At 47.9% G+C, this 18,415-nt stretch overlaps 1 protein-coding gene and 1 pseudogene across 9 annotated transcripts in view; one reads left to right on the forward strand and one right to left on the reverse strand.

The window, feature by feature from the left end:
* ATP8A1 (ATPase phospholipid transporting 8A1) overlaps positions 1–18,415 on the forward strand; it is a 613,161-nt gene that overhangs the window by 490,448 nt on the left and 104,298 nt on the right. The gene's annotated exons all lie outside the window — the stretch shown is intronic.
* LOC134947870 (5S ribosomal RNA) lies at positions 7,212–7,329 on the reverse strand (annotated as a pseudogene).

Raw genomic sequence — 18,415 nt, forward strand, 5'->3', positions numbered from 1 at the left:
ACAGGGATACCATTATGCTGACCCTGAGGCATATAAAAGACACTGTCCTATATATGAGGGATGCCCAGAGGGATATTTGCCTACTGGGCTCTAGAATTAATGCAATGTCAATTTCTGCCAGGAGGGTCCTGTGGACTCGGCAGTGGACAGGTGATGCCGACTCCAAAAAACACATGGAGGTGTTACCTTACAAAGGTGAGGAATTGTTTGGGGACGGTCTCTCGGACCTGGTTTCCACAGCTACTGCTGGGAAGTCAAACTTTTTGCCATATATTCCCTCACAACCTAAGAAAGCACCGTATTACCAAATGCAGTCCTTTCGCGCACAAAGAAGCAAGAAGGTCAGAGGTGCTTCCTTTCTTGCTAGAGGCAGGGGTAGAGGAAAAAAGCTGCACCTTACACCTAGTTCCCAGGAACAGAAGTCCTCCCCGGCTTCCACTAAATCCACCGCATGACGCTGGGGCTCCACGGGTGGAGCCAGGAGCGGTGGGGGCGCGTCTCCGACATTTCAGCCACCAGTGGGTTCGCTCACAGGTGGATCCCTGGGCTATACAGATTGTGTCTCAGGGATACCAGCTGGAATTCGAGGTGATGCCCCCTCAACGTTACCTAAAATCGGCCCTGCCAGCTTCCCCCATAGAAAGGGAAGTAGTGGTAGCGGCAATTCACAAGCTATTTCTCCAGCAGGTGGTGGTAAAGGTTCCCCTTCTTCAACAGGGAAAGGGATACTATTCCACAATGTTTGTGGTAGCGAAACCGGACGGTTCGGTCAGACTTATATTAAATTTAAAGTCCCTGAACATTTATCTGAAAAGATTCAAGTTCAAAATGGAATCGCTCAGAGCGGTCATTGCAAGCCTGGAAGAGGGGGATTTTATGGTGTCTCTGGACATCAAGGATGCTTACTTGCATGTCCCCATTTATCCGCCTCATCAGGAGTACCTCAGATTTGTGGTACAGGACTGTCATTACCAATTCCAGACGTTGCCGTTTGGGCTCTCCACGGCACCGAGAATATTTACCAAGGTAATGGCAGAAATGATGGTGATCCTGAGAAAGCAAGGAGTCACAGTTATCCCATACTTGGACGATCTCCTCATTAAAGGCGAGGTCAAGGGAGCATTTGCAGATCAGCGTAGCGCACTCTCGGGAAGTGTTGCAACAGCATGGCTGGATTCTGAATATCCCAAAGTCGCAGCTGATTCCTACGACGCGTCTGCCCTTTCTGGGCATGATTCTGGACACAGACCAGAAGAAGGTGTTTCTCCCGACGGAGAAGGCTCAAGAGCTTGTGACTCTAGTCAGAGACCTCTTAAAACCGAAACAGGTGTCGGTGCATCACTGCACGCGAGTCCTGGGAAAGATGGTGGCGTCGTACGAAGCCATTCCCTTCGGCAGGTTCCATGCGAGGATCTTTCAATGGGATCTGTTGGACAAAGGGTCCGGATCGCATCTTCAGATGCAGCGGCTGATCACCCTGTCCCCCAGGGCCAGGGTGTCTCTTCTGTGGTGGCTACAGAGTGCTCACCTTCTCGAGGGCCGCAGGTTCGGCATACAGGACTGGGTCCTTGTGACCACGGATGCGAGCCTCCGAGGGTGGGGGGCAGTCACTCAGGGAAGAAACTTCCAAGGGTTGTGGTCAAGTCAGGAGGCTTGTCTGCACATAAATATACTGGAACTAAGGACCATATTCAACGCCCTGAGTCAAGCGGAGCCCCTGCTTCGCAACCAACCGGTTCTGATTCAGTCAGACAACATCACCGCGGTGGCTCATGTAAACCGGCACGGCGGGACAAGATGCAGAGTCGCGATGGCGGAAGCCACCAGGATTCTTCGGTGGGCGGAGAATCACGTGCAAGCACTGTCAGCAGTGTTCATTCCGGGGGTGGACAACTGGGAAGCAGACTTCCTCAGCAGGCACGACCTTCACCCGGGAGAGTGGGGACTTCATCACGAAGCCTTCATTCAGATTACAATTCGATGGGAACTGCCACAGGTAGACATGATGGCGTCCCGTCTCAACAAAAAGCTACAACGGTATTGCGCCAGGTCAAGAGACCCTCAGGCGAGAGCTGTGGACGCCCTGGTAACACCGTGGGTGTTCCAGTCGGTCTATGTGTTTCCTCCTCTTCCTCTCATACCCAAGGTGCTGAGAATCGTAAGAAGAAGAGGAGTGAGAACAATACTCATTGTTCCGGATTGGCCAAGAAGGCCTTGGTACCCGGAACTGCAAGAAATGCTCACAGAGGACCCATGGCCTCTGCCTCTCAGACAGGACCTGTTGCAACAGGGGCCCTGCCTGTTCCAAGACTTACCGCGGCTGCGTTTGACGGCATGGCGGTTGAACGCCGGATCCTAGCGGAAAAAGGCATTCCGGAGGAAGTTATTCCTACGCTGATAAAGCCTAGGAAGGACGTGACAGCAAAGCATTATCACCGCATATGGCGAAAATATGTTGCTTGGTGTGAGTCCAGGAAGGCCCCTACAGAGGAATTCCAACTGGGCAGATTTCTGCACTTTCTACAGTCTGGAGTGACTATGGGCTTGAAGTTGGGATCCATAAAGGTCCAGATTTCGGCCCTATCCATTTTCTTTCAAAAGGAACTGGCGTCTCTTCCTGAAGTTCAGACGTTTGTTAAGGGAGTGCTGCATATTCAGCCCCCTTTTGTGCCACCAGTGGCACCTTGGGATCTCAACGTGGTGTTTGGTTTCCTAAAATCCCACTGGTTTGAACCACTTAAGACCGTGGAGCTAAAGTATCTCACGTGGAAGGTGGTCATGCTGTTGGCCTTAGCTTCGGCTAGGCGTGTGTCAGAATTGGCGGCTTTGTCATGTAAAAGCCCCTATCTGGTTTTTCATATGGACAGGGCAGAATTGCGGACTCGTCCCCAATTTCTGCCAAAGGTGGTGTCATCTTTTCATTTGAACCAACCTATTGTCCTACTGTGGTGCCTGCGGCTACTCGTGACTTGGAGGATTCCAGGTTACTAGATGTAGTCAGGGCTTTGAAGATTTATGTAGCCAGAACGGCTGGAGTCAGGAAAACTGACTCGCTGTTTATCCTATATGCCCCCAACAAGTTGGGGGCTCCTGCTTCAAAGCAAACCGTTGCCCGCTGGATCTGTAACACGATTCAGCAGGCTCATTCTGCGGCGGGATTGCCGCATCCAAAATCAGTGAAAGCCCATTCCACAAGGAAGGTGGGCTCTTCTTGGGCGGCTGCCCGAGGGGTCTCGGCTTTACAGCTTTGCCGAGCTGCTACTTGGTCGGGTTCAAACACATTTGTAAAATTCTACAAGTTTGATACCCTGGCTGAGCAGGACCTTGAGTTTGCCCATTCGGTGCTGCAGAGTCATCCGCACTCTCCCGCCCGTTTGGGAGCTTTGGTATAATCCCCATAGTCCTTACGGAGTTCCCAGCATCCACTAGGACGTTAGAGAAAATAGGATTTTACTCACCGGTAAATCTATTTCTCATAGTCCGTAGTGGATGCTGGGCGCCCGTCCCTAGTGCGGACTTTCTGCAATACGTGTTCATAGTTATTGCTTAATAATGGGTTATGTTATGTTGGCATTGATTGTTGATGCCCTGTTGTTGTTCATACTGTTGACTGGATAAGTGTATCACAAGTTATACGGTGTGATTGGTGTGGCTGGTATGAGTCTTACCAGGGATTCCAAAATCCTTTCCTTATAATGTCTGCTCTTCCGGGCACAGTTTCCTTAACTGAGGTCTGGAGGAGGGGCATAGAGGGAGGAGCCAGTGCACACCAGATAGTACTAAATCTTTCTTTAGAGTGCCCAGTCTCCTGTGGAGCCCGCTATTCCCCATGGTCCTTACGGAGCTCCCAGCATCCACTACGTACTATGAGAAATAGATTTACCGGTGAGTAAAATCCTATTATTTTGAAGAAACTTGGGTTAATCCTGACAAGAAGTTTCATATCCCTAAAAGGAAAATTGCATCCTTCCCTTTTCCTCAGGATGATAGGAAAAAATTGGAAAACCCACTGATTGTTGATGCATCAGTATCTAGATTGTCACGCAAGATAGTCTTGCCTGTCCCGGGGGTAGCCTCCTTAAAAGACGCGGCTGAACTCAAGATTGAGACCACTCTCAAATCTATGTACACAGCTGCGGGAGTAGCACAGAGACCTACTATAGCTTGTTCTTGGTTCACAGGAGCCATTACAAAATGGTCAGGTAACCTACTGGAGGGTTTAAATTCCTTACCCTAAGGGGAGATTCTTGTACTCTTACACTATATACATGACTCTGCAAGTTTTATGGTTGAGGCCATAAAAGAGAGTCTTGCTAAATGCACGCGCCATGGCAGTGTCAGCACGCAGCAGCTTATGGCTACGACAGTGGACTGCGGATGCGGATTCCAGAAAAGGTGTGGAAAGCCTACCATTCACAGGTGAGGCCCTGTTTGGAGATGAACTGGATACGTGGATATCCAAGGCTACGGTGGGTAAGTCTACATACCTTCCTTCCGCAGCTCCTCCACCCAGGAAGACCTACTCGTCTCCTACTCTGCAGTCCTTTCGGACAGCAAAATTTAAAAATAAGACCAAAGGTTCTTCTACAACCTTCAAAGGTTATAGAAGTAAACCCAAGAGACCAGCGACTGCAGGTTCACAGTAACAGCACTCAGGTTCTGCTTCCTCTAAGCATTCAGCATGACGGTGGACCGCACTGCCTGAAAGACAGGCAGGTGGGAGCCCGTTTAAGAGATTTCAGTCACGTCTGGGCGACATCATGCTAGGATCCCTGGGTCATAGAGCGTATCACCCAGGGTTACATACTAGAGTTTCAGGAACTCCCACCTCACAGATTCTTCAAATCAGGCTTACCAGCTTCTCCAGAGGCAGGTATTATTTTACAGGATGCAATCCAAAAACTGGTATAGACTCAGGTCATTGTTCCAGTTCCATCTCAGCTGCAGAAAAAAGATTATTATTACAACCTGTTTGTGGTACCGAAGCCGGACGGTTCGGTGAGACCCATTTTAAACCTCAAGTCATTGAACCCATATTTACGGGTGTTCAAATTCCAGATAGAGTCTCTGAGAGCGGTGATCTCAGGTCTGGAGGAAGGGGAATTCTTGGTGTCTTTGGATATCAAGGATGCGTACCTTCATATTCCAATCTGGCCACCTCATCAGGCTTATCTAAGGTTTGCATTACAGGACTGTCACTACCAGTTCCAGGCATTGCCATTTGGCCTCTCCACAGCACCGAGGGTGTTCACCAAGGTAATGGCAGGGCTGATGTTCCTCCTCCGCAAACAGGGAGTGAACATAATTCCGTACCTGGATGACCTGCTGATCAAGGCACCATCCAGGGAGAGGTTGTTGGACAACATTGCCTTCTCAACTCGACTACTCCGGCATCACGGGTGGATTCTGAACCTACCAAAATCTCACCTGATCCAACACGGAGGCTTCTGTTCCTGGGGATGATGCTGGATACGGAGGCACAGGAGGTATTCCTTCCATTGGAAAAGGCATTGGTAATCCAGTCGATGGTGCGGGATATCTTGAAACCAACCCGGATATTGGTGCATCTCTGCATTCGCCTTCTGAGGAAGGTGGTAGCTGCCTACGAGGCGCTACAGTATGGAAGGTTTCACGCAAGCCCCTTCCAGCTGGATCTGTTGGACAGATGTTCCAGATCGCATCTCCACATGCACCAGAGGACTGTCGCCAAGAGCCAGGGTTTCTCTTCTATGGTGGCTTCAGACTTCTCGCCTGACCGAGGGCTGAAGGTTCAGAATTCAAAATTGGATTCTGCTAGCCACAGACGCAAGCCTCAGAGGTTGGGGAGCAGTCACCCAGGGGGAACAGTTCCTAGGAAAATGGTCAAGTTAGGAAGCCATTCTTCCAATCAACATTCTGGAACTAAGGGCCATATACAACGCCCTTCTGCAGGCATCACTTCTTCAAGATCAAGCCATTCAAGTTCAGTTGGACAATGTGATGGCAGTAACGTACATAAACCGACAAGGCGGAACGAAGAGCAGAGCAGCAATGTTAGAGGTGACAAGAATTCTCCTCTGGGCAGAAAGAGACGCGGTGGCGTTGTCGGCAATCTTCATTCCGGGAGTAGACAATTGTGAAGCAGACTTCCTCAGCAGACACGACCTCCACCCAGGAGAGTGGGGCCTCCACCCGGAGGTGTTCGGGTGCTTGACACGTCGGTGGGGCATTCCATGTATCGACATGATGGCCTCTCGTCTAAACCAGAAGCTCCAGCGGTATTGTTCCAGGTCGAGTTACCCACAGGCGGTGGACGCTCTGGCGTCCCCATGGATCTACCGAGAAAGGTTGGTGATTCCGCACCAGTATTACACAATTACATGTGTTTATGTGAACCAGTATACGTTTATACAGAGATAATCTCTTAATTACCGTCTGGTGGTGCACCCAGAGTCAGAGAAAAGCTGGAGCAAACATAGAATAAAGAAGACTCTTGTTTGGGTGCACTCTTGTTAATGTTGTATTTATCGATATTATTAAAACATAACTTTTATTATGCTTTGTTAAAATAAAGTCAGTATCCACTCAATCTCCCCATGGAGTTATTATCAAGCAAAGAAAGGGAAAACCCACAGATGTATCATTGGGGAAAAGGGTAAAAAGGGTTTGTATGTTCTGGTTTAGCCTATCCCAATATAGACTGGCATAGAGGTGTAGATATAATCACCATACACCTGTTCTCATGCCATACCAGTACAAGCGATGCTTGTGTTAATGGGACCAAAGTTGGTCATGCACAAATAGGTATCAATTACACTGGGAGTGTTTGTAACAAGTATATACTACCTAATCCTATCCTCAGCACACAAAAACTAATAGGTGTGCCTGATATCGCTGGAATTGATAAGTTATTGATTCCTATTGATTCTTGCCTGAAAAAATCACCATACACCTGTTCTCATGCTATACCAGTACAAGCAATGCTTGTATTAGTGGGACCACAGTTGGTCATGCACGAATAGATATCAATTACACCGGGAGTGTTTAAAACATGTATATACTATCTCATCCTATCCTCAGCACACATAACCTGATAGGTGTGCCTGATGTCGCTGGAAATAAGTTATTGATTCCTAATCGATTCTTGCCTGAAAAAAATCAGGATATAAGTGGGAAGGAAGAAGTAGTGGTGATACTGCTGTTGGTATTGAGTTTTAAAATGAGACAACCTCAGATTACTACACTGGGTATTCTCTGAGGGTCACCCCTCAGATACTGACCCAGCCCATCACCGTTTTGCTTCCAAGATCAGACGAGATTGGGCTCTAGCGGTGAGGTATGATAGTAACCTGTGAATGAGGTGTCCCACTCACCAATGAGAGTGCACCTATTCAGTAGATTAAGGAAGAAGTGTGGATCTGCTGTCTATGTTAGACCTGGGATTACTCCCAGGAATCATGGATGAGAGTCCACGAAAATAGAAAGAGGAATGAAATCTTTAGTAGAGAGAAGAAGATAGTACAATGCTATATTCAAGCATAATTAGATATATGTATTATATTCGATATATGTTCACGGTGTCTCTATATGGGTTAACTGTGGAAATGCCCTTACACGGGAGAAATTACATCCACACACTTTCTCAATTCAATTTGAACAGCATATCCAATATTATCAGGAAGAAAGTCCCAAAATAAAGTGTATGCAGGAATGTATGACGAATGAAGGTAACATATATATGGGAGGTGGAGAGACAAGTGTTCTTTGAGGACACAGAGATTGCTAAATCCATCAAACTATATACATGGTATATAGACGATCTCTTGCTGCTGTGGACCGGGGACCTAGAGGCCTTGGTCAAACTAGTTGAGGGACATAATAATTCCTGTAGCCCAGTAAAATTTACCTTATCCACCCACATGTCTGAAATTTGTTTTCTAGACATTAAAAACCTGGTGAGAGGAGGACAGTTTTGTACAACGGTATATTCTAAACCAACGGACCGTAACACACACCTTCGATATGATAGCTTTCACCCTCCAGCTTTAATACATGGCCTTCCGTACTCCCAGTACCTCAGGGTGTGCAGAATTACTAGCGCCCCTGAGGATCTGGAGATTCAACTAGAATACATGACTAAGAGATTTGTACAAAGGGGTTACCCTTTGGGGTTACTGAAGCAGGCATGTGCTAAGGCGAAATCTAAAAATAGACAGGAATTGCTGCAGGTGAAGGAGCCTGTGACCCCATCTAACAAGATTGCTTGGGTAAATCAATTTAATACCACCAGTAGAAGGACCAACAAAAAAGTGAAACAGATGTGGCCTATGTTAACCACTGACCCTAATTTACAAAGTCTAAAAAACAGTAGAGTTATGCCATGCTACACCCGTAGTGCAAACATCAAAGATATTGTGGTTAAAAATGACATCACGGGGTTTCAAGTGGCTCAACCTACGACACATTTTTTGACACGTAGAGCAGGCTGTTATAAGTGTTTAGGCTGCACTACGTGCAGTTACATGCTGATAGGTGATTCCATCCCACATCCACACACTGGAAGGAAAATAAGGATTACAAAACCTTTAACATATAGTTCCATCTTTGTTATATATGTACTCATTTGCCCGTGTAGTTTGTATTACGTGGGCAAGACCCAGTGTTTGTTTAAAGAGAGGATGGCCCAACACAGGTCGGCGATCAGGTCGGCTTTGGCTCCTGGTAACAGTGAGCAACCCGTGGCGCGACACTTTGCGCAAGCACGCCACAGTCTTGCCTCTGTTCGTTACAAAGTTGTGGACCAAGTGCCAATTTCATCACGGAGGGGTAATCGAGCAAAAAAACTGCTGCAATTGGAGGCGAGATGGATCCATAAGTTAGACACGATCCATCCTCGGGGCTTAAATGAATATTTGAGCCTAAGCAGCTTCCTGTGAAAGTGATCAGGTGTGCCAAGGGTGAAGTAGTATAGCAGGCATTATACAGTGTATCCAGTTTGAAGGTTATTTTCATCTGACAGTCTCCATAATAGATATCTTTTGAGAGCCATTTTTGATATGTGTGCCCGTTAGTTTGTATAATAGCCCAATAGGTGGTTACCCTAAAATGGGTTTATTATAGTGGCTCAACATAACAGTCAGTGGTGTGTGACACAATGTTTTTATCATGACTATTTGTTTTTATCATGCACTTAATATGATCGATATTGCACCAATACTGTAAAGATAGTGCATGTGTGGTGCACTATGGGTTTTAACTACTGTATAGTTGTTGTCACTTTTTCCACTTCCAGTGGTCGTATTTTACATATCACGTTTATCTGTGTGTTTTGTTTTGTTCTGTCTCCATAGCACTGTATCCCCATAGCAACAAGCTCAGACGCGCTGCGTGCACCCTCCCTGCGGCCGCGTCGCCCGACCACGGAATGACGTCACTCCGGAGGGGCGGAAGTTGTCGAACCCGGAAGTGCGGGCGCCGTGGAACGGGACGCCGCTGGTCGCGACGGAGGTTGGCGGGCTAGGGGATGGTAAGTTATTTAAAATAAGAATTTACTCACCGGTAATTCTATTTCTCGTAGTCCGTAGTGGATGCTGGGAACTCCGTAAGGACCATGGGGAATAGACGGGCTCCGCAGGAGACTGGGCACTCTAAGAAAGAATTAGGACTACTGGTGTGCACTGGCTCCTCCCTCTATGCCCCTCCTCCAGACCTCAGTTAGGGAAACTGTGCCCGGAAGAGCTGACACAATAAGGAAAGGATTTGGAATCCCGGGTAAGACTCGTACCAGCCACACCAATCACACCGTACAACTCGTGATACTATACCCAGTTAACAGTATGAATAACAACTGAGCCTCACGAACAGATGGCTCATAACAATAACCCTTTAGTTAGGCAATAACTATATACAAGTACTGCAGACAATCCGCACTTGGGATGGGCGCCCAGCATCCACTACGGACTACGAGAAATAGAATTACCGGTGAGTAAATTCTTATTTTCTCTGACGTCCTAGTGGATGCTGGGAACTCCGTAAGGACCATGGGGATTATACCAAAGCTCCCAAACGGGCGGGAGAGTGCGGATGACTCTGCAGCACCGAATGAGCAAACTCAAGGTCCTCCTCAGCCAGGGTATCAAACTTGTAGAATTTTGCAAACGTGTTTGATCCCGACCAGGTAGCAGCTCGGCAAAGTTGTAAAGCCGAGACCCCTCGGGCAGCCGCCCAAGAAGAGCCCACCTTCCTCGTGGAATGGGCTTTGACTGATTTAGGATGCGGCAGTCCAGCCGCAGAATGTGCAAGTTGAATCGTGGAGCAGATCCAGCGAGCAATAGTCTGCTTAGAAACAGGAGCACCCAGCTTGTTGGGTGCATGCAGGATAAACAGCGAATCAGTCTTTCTGACTCTAGCCGTCCTGGAAACATAGATTTTCCGGGCCCGGACTACGTCCAGCAACTTGGAAGCCTCCAAGTCCCGAGTAGCCGCAGGCTCCACAATAGGTTGGTTCAAATGAAACGCTGATACCACCTTAGGGAGGAATTGGGGACGCGTCCTCAATTCTGCTCTGTCCATATGGAAGATCAGATAGGGGCTTTTACAGGACAAAGCCGCCAATTCTGACACCCGCCTAGCCGAAGCCAAGGCCAAAAGCATGACCACTTTCCACGTGAGATATTTTAATTCCACGGTCTGAAGTGGCTCAAACCAATGTGATTTTAGGAAATCCAACACAACGTTGAGATCCCAAGGTGCCACTGGGGGCACAAAAGGGGGCTGAATATGCAGCACTCCCTTAACAAATGTCTGAACATCAGGCAGTGAAGCCAGTTCTTTTTGAAAGAAAATAGACAGGGCCGAAATCTGGACTTTAATGGAACCCAATTTCAGGCCCATAGTCACTCCTGACTGTAGGAAGTGCAGAAATCGACCCAGCTGAAATTCTTCTGTGGGGGCCTTCATAGCCTCACACCAAGCAACATATTTTCGCCATATGCGGTGATAATGCTTTGCTGTCACATCTTTCCTAGCTTTTATCAGCGTAGGAATGACTTCAACCGGAATGCCCTTTTCCATCAGGATCCGGCGTTCAACCGCCATGCCGTCAAACGCAGCCGCGGTAAGTCTTGGAACAGACAGGGCCCCTGCTATAGCAGGTCCTGTCTGAGAGGCAGAGGCCAAAGGTCCTCTGAGATCATTTCTTGCAGTTCCGGGTACCAAGTCCTTCTTGGCCAATCCGGAACGATGAGTATAGTTCTTACTCCTCTCTTTCTTATTATCCTCCGCACCTTTGGTATGAGAGGAAGAGGAGGGAACACATAAACCGACTGGTACACCCACGGTGTCACTAGAGCGTCCACAGCTATCGCCTGAGGGTCCCTTGACCTGGCGCAATATCTTTTTAGCTTTTTGTTGAGGCGGGACGCCATCATGTCCACCTGTGGCCTTTCCCAACGGTTTACAATCAGTTGGAAGACTTCTGGATGAAGTCCCCACTCTCCCGGGTGGAGGTCGTGCCTGCTGAGGAAGTCTGCTTCCCAGTTGTCCACTCCCGGAATGAACACTGCTGACAGTGCTATCACGTGATTTTTCGCCCATCGGAGAATCCTTGTGGCTTCTGCCATCGCCATCCTGCTTCTTGTGCCGCCCTGTCGGTTTACATGGGCGACCGCCGTGATGTTGTCTGACTGAATCAGCACCGGTTGGTTTTGAAGCAGGGGTCTTGCCTGACTTAGGGCATTGTAAATGGCCCTTAGTTCCAGAATATTTATGTGTAGGGAAGCCTCCTGACTCGACCATTGTCCTTGGAAGTTTCTTCCCTGAGTGACTGCCCCCCAACCTCGGAGGCTTGCATCCGTGGTCACCAGGACCCAGTCCTGTATGCCGAATCTGCGGCCCTCTAGAAGATGAGCACTCTGCAGCCACCACAGCAGAGACACCCTGGCCCTCGGGGACAGGGTGATCAGCCGATGCATCTGAAGATGCGATCCGGACCACTTGTCTAACAGATCCCACTGAAAGATCCTTGCATGGAACCTGCCGAATGGAATTGCCTCGTAAGAAGCTACCATCTTTCCCAGGACTCGCGTGCAGTGATGCACCGACACCTGTTTTGGTTTCAGGAGGTCTCTGACCAGAGATGACAACTCCTTGGCCTTCTCCTCCGGGAGAAACACCTTCTTCTGTTCTGTGTCTGGAATCATACCCAGGAACAGCAGACGCGTCGTAGGAACCAGCTGCGAATTTGGAATATTCAGAATCCAGCCGTGCTGTTGAAGCACTTCCTGAGATAGTGCTACTCCGACCAACAACTGTTCCCTGGACCTCGCCTTTATAAGGAGATCGTCCAAGTATGGGATAATGATAACTCCCTTCTTTCGAAGGAGTATCATCATTTCGGCCATTACCTTGGTAAATACCCTCGGTGCCGTGGACAGACCAAACGGCAACGTCTGGAATTGGTAATAGCAGTCTTGTACCACAAAACGGAGGTACACCTGGTGAGGCGGGTAAATGGGGACATGCAGGTACGCATCCTTGATGTCCAGTGATACCATGTAATCCCCTTCTTCCAGGCTTGCAATAACCGCCCTGAGCGATTCCATTTTGAACTTGAACCTTCTTATATAAGTGTTCAAGGATTTTAAATTTAGAATGGGTCTCACCGAACCGTCTGGTTTCGGTACCACAAACATTGTGGAATAGTAACCCCGTCCCTGTTGAAGGAGGGGAACTTTTATTATCACCTGCTGGAGGAACAGCTTGTGAATTGCCGCCAGCACTACCTCCCTGTCCGGGGGAGTAACTGGCAAGGCTGATTTGAGGTAACGGCGAGGGGGAGACGTCTCGAATTCCAGCTTGTATCCCTGAGATACCACTTGTAGAACCCAGGGATCCACTTGTGAGCGAACCCACCGGTCACCGAAGTTCCGGAGACAGGCCCCCACCGCACCTGGCTCCACCAGTGGAGCCCCAGCGTCATGCGGTGGATTTAGTGGAAGCAGGGGAGGATTTTTGTTCTTGGGAACTGGCTGTATGGTGCAGCTTTTTCCCTCTACCCCTGCCTCTGGGCAGAAAGGACGCGCCTTTAACCCGCTTGCCTTTCTGGGGCCGAAAGGACTGTACCTGATAATACTGTGCTTTCTTCGGCTGTGAGGGAACCTGGGGTAAAAATGTCGACTTCCCAGCTGTCGCTGTGGAAACGAGGTCCGAGAGACCATCCCCAAACAATTCCTCACCCTTGTAAGGCAAAACCTCCATGTGCCTTTTAGAATCCGCATCACCTGTCCACTGCCGAGTCCATAATACTCTCCTGGCAGAAATGGACATTGCATTTATTCTAGATGCCAGCCGGTAAATATCCCTCTGTGCATCTCTCATGTATAAGACTACGTCTTTAATATGCTCTATGGTTAGCAATATAGTGTCCCTGTCAAGGGAATCCATATTATCAGACAGGGAATCAGACCACGCTGCTGCAGCACTGCACATCCATGCTGAAGCAATAGCAGGTCTCAGTATAGTACCTGAGTGTGTATATACAGACTTCAGGATAGCCTCCTGCTTTCTATCCGCAGGCTCCTTTAAGGCGTCCGTATCCTGAGACAGTAGTGCCACCTTTTTTGACAAGCGTGTGAGCGCTTTATCCACCCTCGGGGATGTCTCCCAGCGTACCCTGTCCTCTGGCGGGAAAGGGTACGCCATTAGTAACTTTTTAGAAATCACTAGTTTTTTATCAGGGGAAGCCCACGCTTCTTCACACACTTCATTTAACTCATCTGAAGGGGCAAAAACCACTGGTTGCTTTTTCTCCCCAAACATAATACCCTTTTTAGTGGTACTTGGGTTAATGTCAGAAATGTGTAACACATTTTTCATTGCTGTAATCATGCAACGGATAGCCCTGGTGGAATGTACATTAGTCTCGTCGTCATCGACACTGGAGTCAGACTCCGTGTCGACATCTGTGTCTGCCATCTGAGGTATCGGGCGCATCCAGATAGTGCAGTGAAGTGAGCAAGCCTACGGGTGAAAACGCGTTTTGGCACGGCTGGAATCAGCATGGCAATGTCGCCTTGTGAAAGTTAGAATCACTGGTCCTACAACCAACATACGCTGCTCCGTCCAGAAGTCCTGCTGCCTTTAGAACGGTAATCTTCCTATTTTCAGCTAGCTCTCATCCACGGATTGTGGTGCAGCGTCCTTGCTCTGTCCTATGATATCAAGGCGCTGCAACCGCTCTAACGTGGAAAGCAGCACAGCTACTAATCTTTTTTCCGGCCAGTAATACCCGAAGCGCTGCTGTTTTCATATTTGCCGTCCGCTGCACCGGTCCTAGTGACCAGAGTACATGACGAAAAGAGATCTCAGCGGCTGGACTGGGTTTGCGGTCATAAAAACTTTTCATTCTAGCTGGGTTTGCTGCTACTTTTTAGCCCAACACATATTGTTCAGTGACCTATGGTCAAATGTTAGAGAAAATAATGAATTATGTTAAGTGAGCCTAACAATATTAGTATACCGATAAAGTATACCTGAAAATAAATTTTGGAAAGTACTTTGCTAATAGCCTGTGTGGAGAACGGCTTTTTTGATAAATGCATTTCTATGTGAGAATGTGCACGGCACTGGTTTAACATTGAACCACTCCCTATCATCTCCCTGCAATTACCTGAAAATTAAACAGGCAGGAATTGTACTCAATTTCGGTTAACACTCATCCCTGGATTGCGGTGCAGTGTCCTGCAATGTCCTAGGATATCGAGACATTCCATCCGCTCTAACAGGGAAAGCAGTACGGCCACTTATCCTCTTTCTGGTCAGAAATTTCAAGGTCGCTGCCCTCTCATCCACCGGCCGCTGAGCTAACAAAAACCTTGAGCTCATGACGGTGAGACAGTAGAAGCAATGTACCATGGCATACTGATCATCTTTTTTACTCTTTCCTTTTTTCTCTCTATACCAACTATTTATGTCGGGCTACTAATGAGCGCATAAGATACCATATAAATATGATGGGCATTCTGCTTCTCTCAACACTGTGTATATACCATTTGGGCAAATTTTGAATTTTTATAATTATACATGTGTTTGAGAATATAGGAGCTGACGTTCGGTAAATCAATACCTATTCATGATATGGTTGTTTAAACAGTGAGAGATCATAATTGGTTATAAAAAAATCTGAATAAAAATAATTAAAACAAGCTCCTCGGTGAGCAATCAGTGTTCTCTGAACCAATAAGCTCCATAGTGAGCAATCAGTGTTCTTTGAACTCCTTGTGATAGACAAGTGATTCCAAGGTGTATATGAATAAACCCGTGTGTGTGTGTTTATATATTTTTCCTTTTCAAATTCCTATTAATTTTAAAGATACAATTAAAGGTTATATTTTAATGATACCTAAGGGTATATCTGGCCCTATTTATATTTCAAAGAGTGCCCCCAAGATAGAGTCTTCTTTTCTCTTTCTAGAGTATTCTCACATCATCCTGCCTGTCACCACTGTCACCTCACTGAAGGAACTGATAGATAAGTGTGTGGAGGGGGATGTCTGAAGTCTGTATACTTTACTGGAGCAATTCATATACTGTACCTACTATAGCTGCCTCCTGGGCTGCAAAAGGTATTGAGGCGTGGGTTCAGGCATTAGAGAATATTGAGGCATGGGTTCAGACTTTGGAAGAAGAGCTGCCCGAGGTCATATCTGACAGTGCCAGAAAATACCTGTCTCACAATACCACCGCCAACTTATACGCTCAGAAGACGTCCTCTGAGGCGGGTGTATGGAAGCCAAGGCGTCAACTACGTCTGTTCTGGCTCGCCGCATACTGTGGTTGAGGTCATGGAAAGTGGACTTCAGCTCCAAAAGACCTTGGCGGTACTCCCCTTTACTGGGGACATCATGTTTGGGGAAGATCTAAATAAAATAGTGTCTGAAATAGCAGCCGCTATGATGGCTTTTCTCCCCACTACTAATCCTTCTGCACAGAAGGTAAAAGGTACCACTTTTCGTGCCTTTTGGCCTCAAGGGAATGCAAAAAGATCAGGCATACCCGAGATAATCTCGTGCTCCCAAAATCAGAAAGCCCAAGACATAACAATCCTGGGCAGCCCATCAGCCGGCTTCAAAACATGACAAGTTTGCTGCATGACGGGCGGGCCTCCCTCTAGGGGATCCCAGGGTTGGAGGCCGACTTCTACAGTTCACCCAGATCTGTTTAAAGACTACTTCAGACGCATGTGTACTGGAAGTTGTCTCTCACGGGTATTCTGTCTCGTTCAAGAGAAGTCCCCCTTACTAGTTTTGCAGTTACGGCCCTCCTTTTGGATCCGTTAAAGGTGCAATCTGTGGTGAGTTCCCTCCTGAGAACAGGAGAGATTGTGCCGGTACCTCAGTCCCAGAGAGGCACAGGTTAATAGTCGATCCTGTTTCTGTCCCGAAACTGAGTGAGACCTTACGGCCTATACTAAATCTCAAATCTTTGAACAAGTTTGTGAGAGTGTCCAAGTTTCATATGGAAACACTGCACTATTGTACTGGCTATGGAAGACTATATGGTATCCCTGGATATGTAGGATGCATATTTGCATATACCTTTTGCCATATCGCACCAGCAGTTTTTGCGGTTGGCTATGGATCATCGGATCTTCACAAGGTCATGGCTGTTATGACGGCTCCTCTCCGTCGCCAGGGAGTCGGCATCTTGCCATATCTAGAAGACCTGATGATTCTGGCAAATTCCCACAAAGTCCTCCTCTGCAACCGAAGGTAACATTCCTGCAAGCACCCGGGTGGCTTATCAAATGGAAGAAGTCCTCACTGGTCCCAGCTCAGAGCATGGTGCACCTGGAGGGCACTTCTGGACACACGCAGTTAAAGACTGGTTCTGTCTCCAGAAAAAGTCCCTAAGATTCAGGACAGGATAAGATGCTTCCTCAGTTGTCCTAGAGTGTCTATACACTCGGCGATGCAAGTACTTGGCTTGATAGTATCGGCCTTCGACATAGTACAGTATGCTCAATTTCATTCCCACCCAATACACATGTTAATCCTGTACAAGTGGGACGGCCTGCCTCATTGGGTCAGATTTCACATGATCTCTTTGACTCCGGAGGTTTGTCTGTCACTGACCAGTACCAGCAAGAGCAGGGGCCGTCCTTTCTGGGTCCCCGACTGGATTCTGCTTACAACGGAAGCCTGTTTGAGGGGATGGGGAGCGGAATTAGAGCAACACTCTTTTCAAGGTCGTTGGATCATGGAGGAATCACTCCTTCCAATAAATATTCTGGAGCTGAGGGCAGTGTTCAATGCACTATTTCTTACCCTACTTCTAGTACAGAACAGGCCTGTTCAAGTACGATCAGACAATGCTACGTCGGTGGCATACAGTAACCATCAGGGCACTGGAGGCCGTATGGCAATAATGGAAGTGTCAAAAATCCTTTAATGGGCGGAACGCCATCTGCCAGCCATACCGGCAGTGGTCATTCCGGGTGACCTGAACTGTGAAACGGACTTCATCAGTCGCCAGGACGTGCACGCCAGAGAGTGGAGTCTTCATCCAGAAGTTTTTTGATTCCTAATAGACAGGTGGTGTCTACCTGACGTAGACCTCATGGCGTCTTGACACAATCACAAGGTTCCTGTCTTCGGATCAAGGACCAGGGATACTCAAGCAGCATTCGTGGACGCACTGGCGGTTCCATGGAAATTTTGGCTGCCCTACATGTTCCCTCCAGTGTCTCCTGCCAAGGGTGCTATGGAAGTTCAGTCAAGAAGGAAGAATACCATTTCTAGTCGCTCCAGCGTGGCCTCAATGGCAATGGTTCTCAGACCTGCAGGGTCTATCGACAGAGAGACCCCTGCTACTTCCTCAACACCCAGACCTCCTCGTACAGGGCTCTTGTCTCTACCCAGACCTGGCCAAGACTGGCATTGACGGCATGGCTCTTGAAACATCACTCCTGAGGGCCAAAGGTTTTTACGAGGCGGTTATCCAGACTATGTTGAAAGTCCGCAAACCGGCATCTGTCCGGATTTATTACAGGGTCTGGAATTCTTACTTCATCTAGTGTGCTGATAAGAATTTTGATGTATATTGATTCAGAACGTCCAGAATCCTTGCTTTTCTGCAATGAGACCTTGACCCAGGTCTTCGTCTGGCCACCCTCAAGGTTCACATATCTGCCTTGTCGGTATGGTTTCAGAGAAAAATTGCGTCTATACCTAACGTTCATACTTTCACTCAGGGCGTACGTAGGATTCAGCCTCCCTATGTCCCTCCTGCGGCTCCATGGGAATTGACTGTTGTACTAAGGCCATGCAAGAGTCTACAATTGAACCTCTTGAGTTGGCGGACCTTAAATGGCTTGGCCAAGGTCCTGTTTTTGCTGGCTATTGGCTCTGCAAGACGGATATTGGACTTAGGCTCTTTG

This window comes from Pseudophryne corroboree, chromosome 1 (genome assembly GCF_028390025.1).
Source record: "Pseudophryne corroboree isolate aPseCor3 chromosome 1, aPseCor3.hap2, whole genome shotgun sequence".
In the NCBI taxonomy this organism is placed as follows: domain Eukaryota; kingdom Metazoa; phylum Chordata; class Amphibia; order Anura; family Myobatrachidae; genus Pseudophryne; species Pseudophryne corroboree.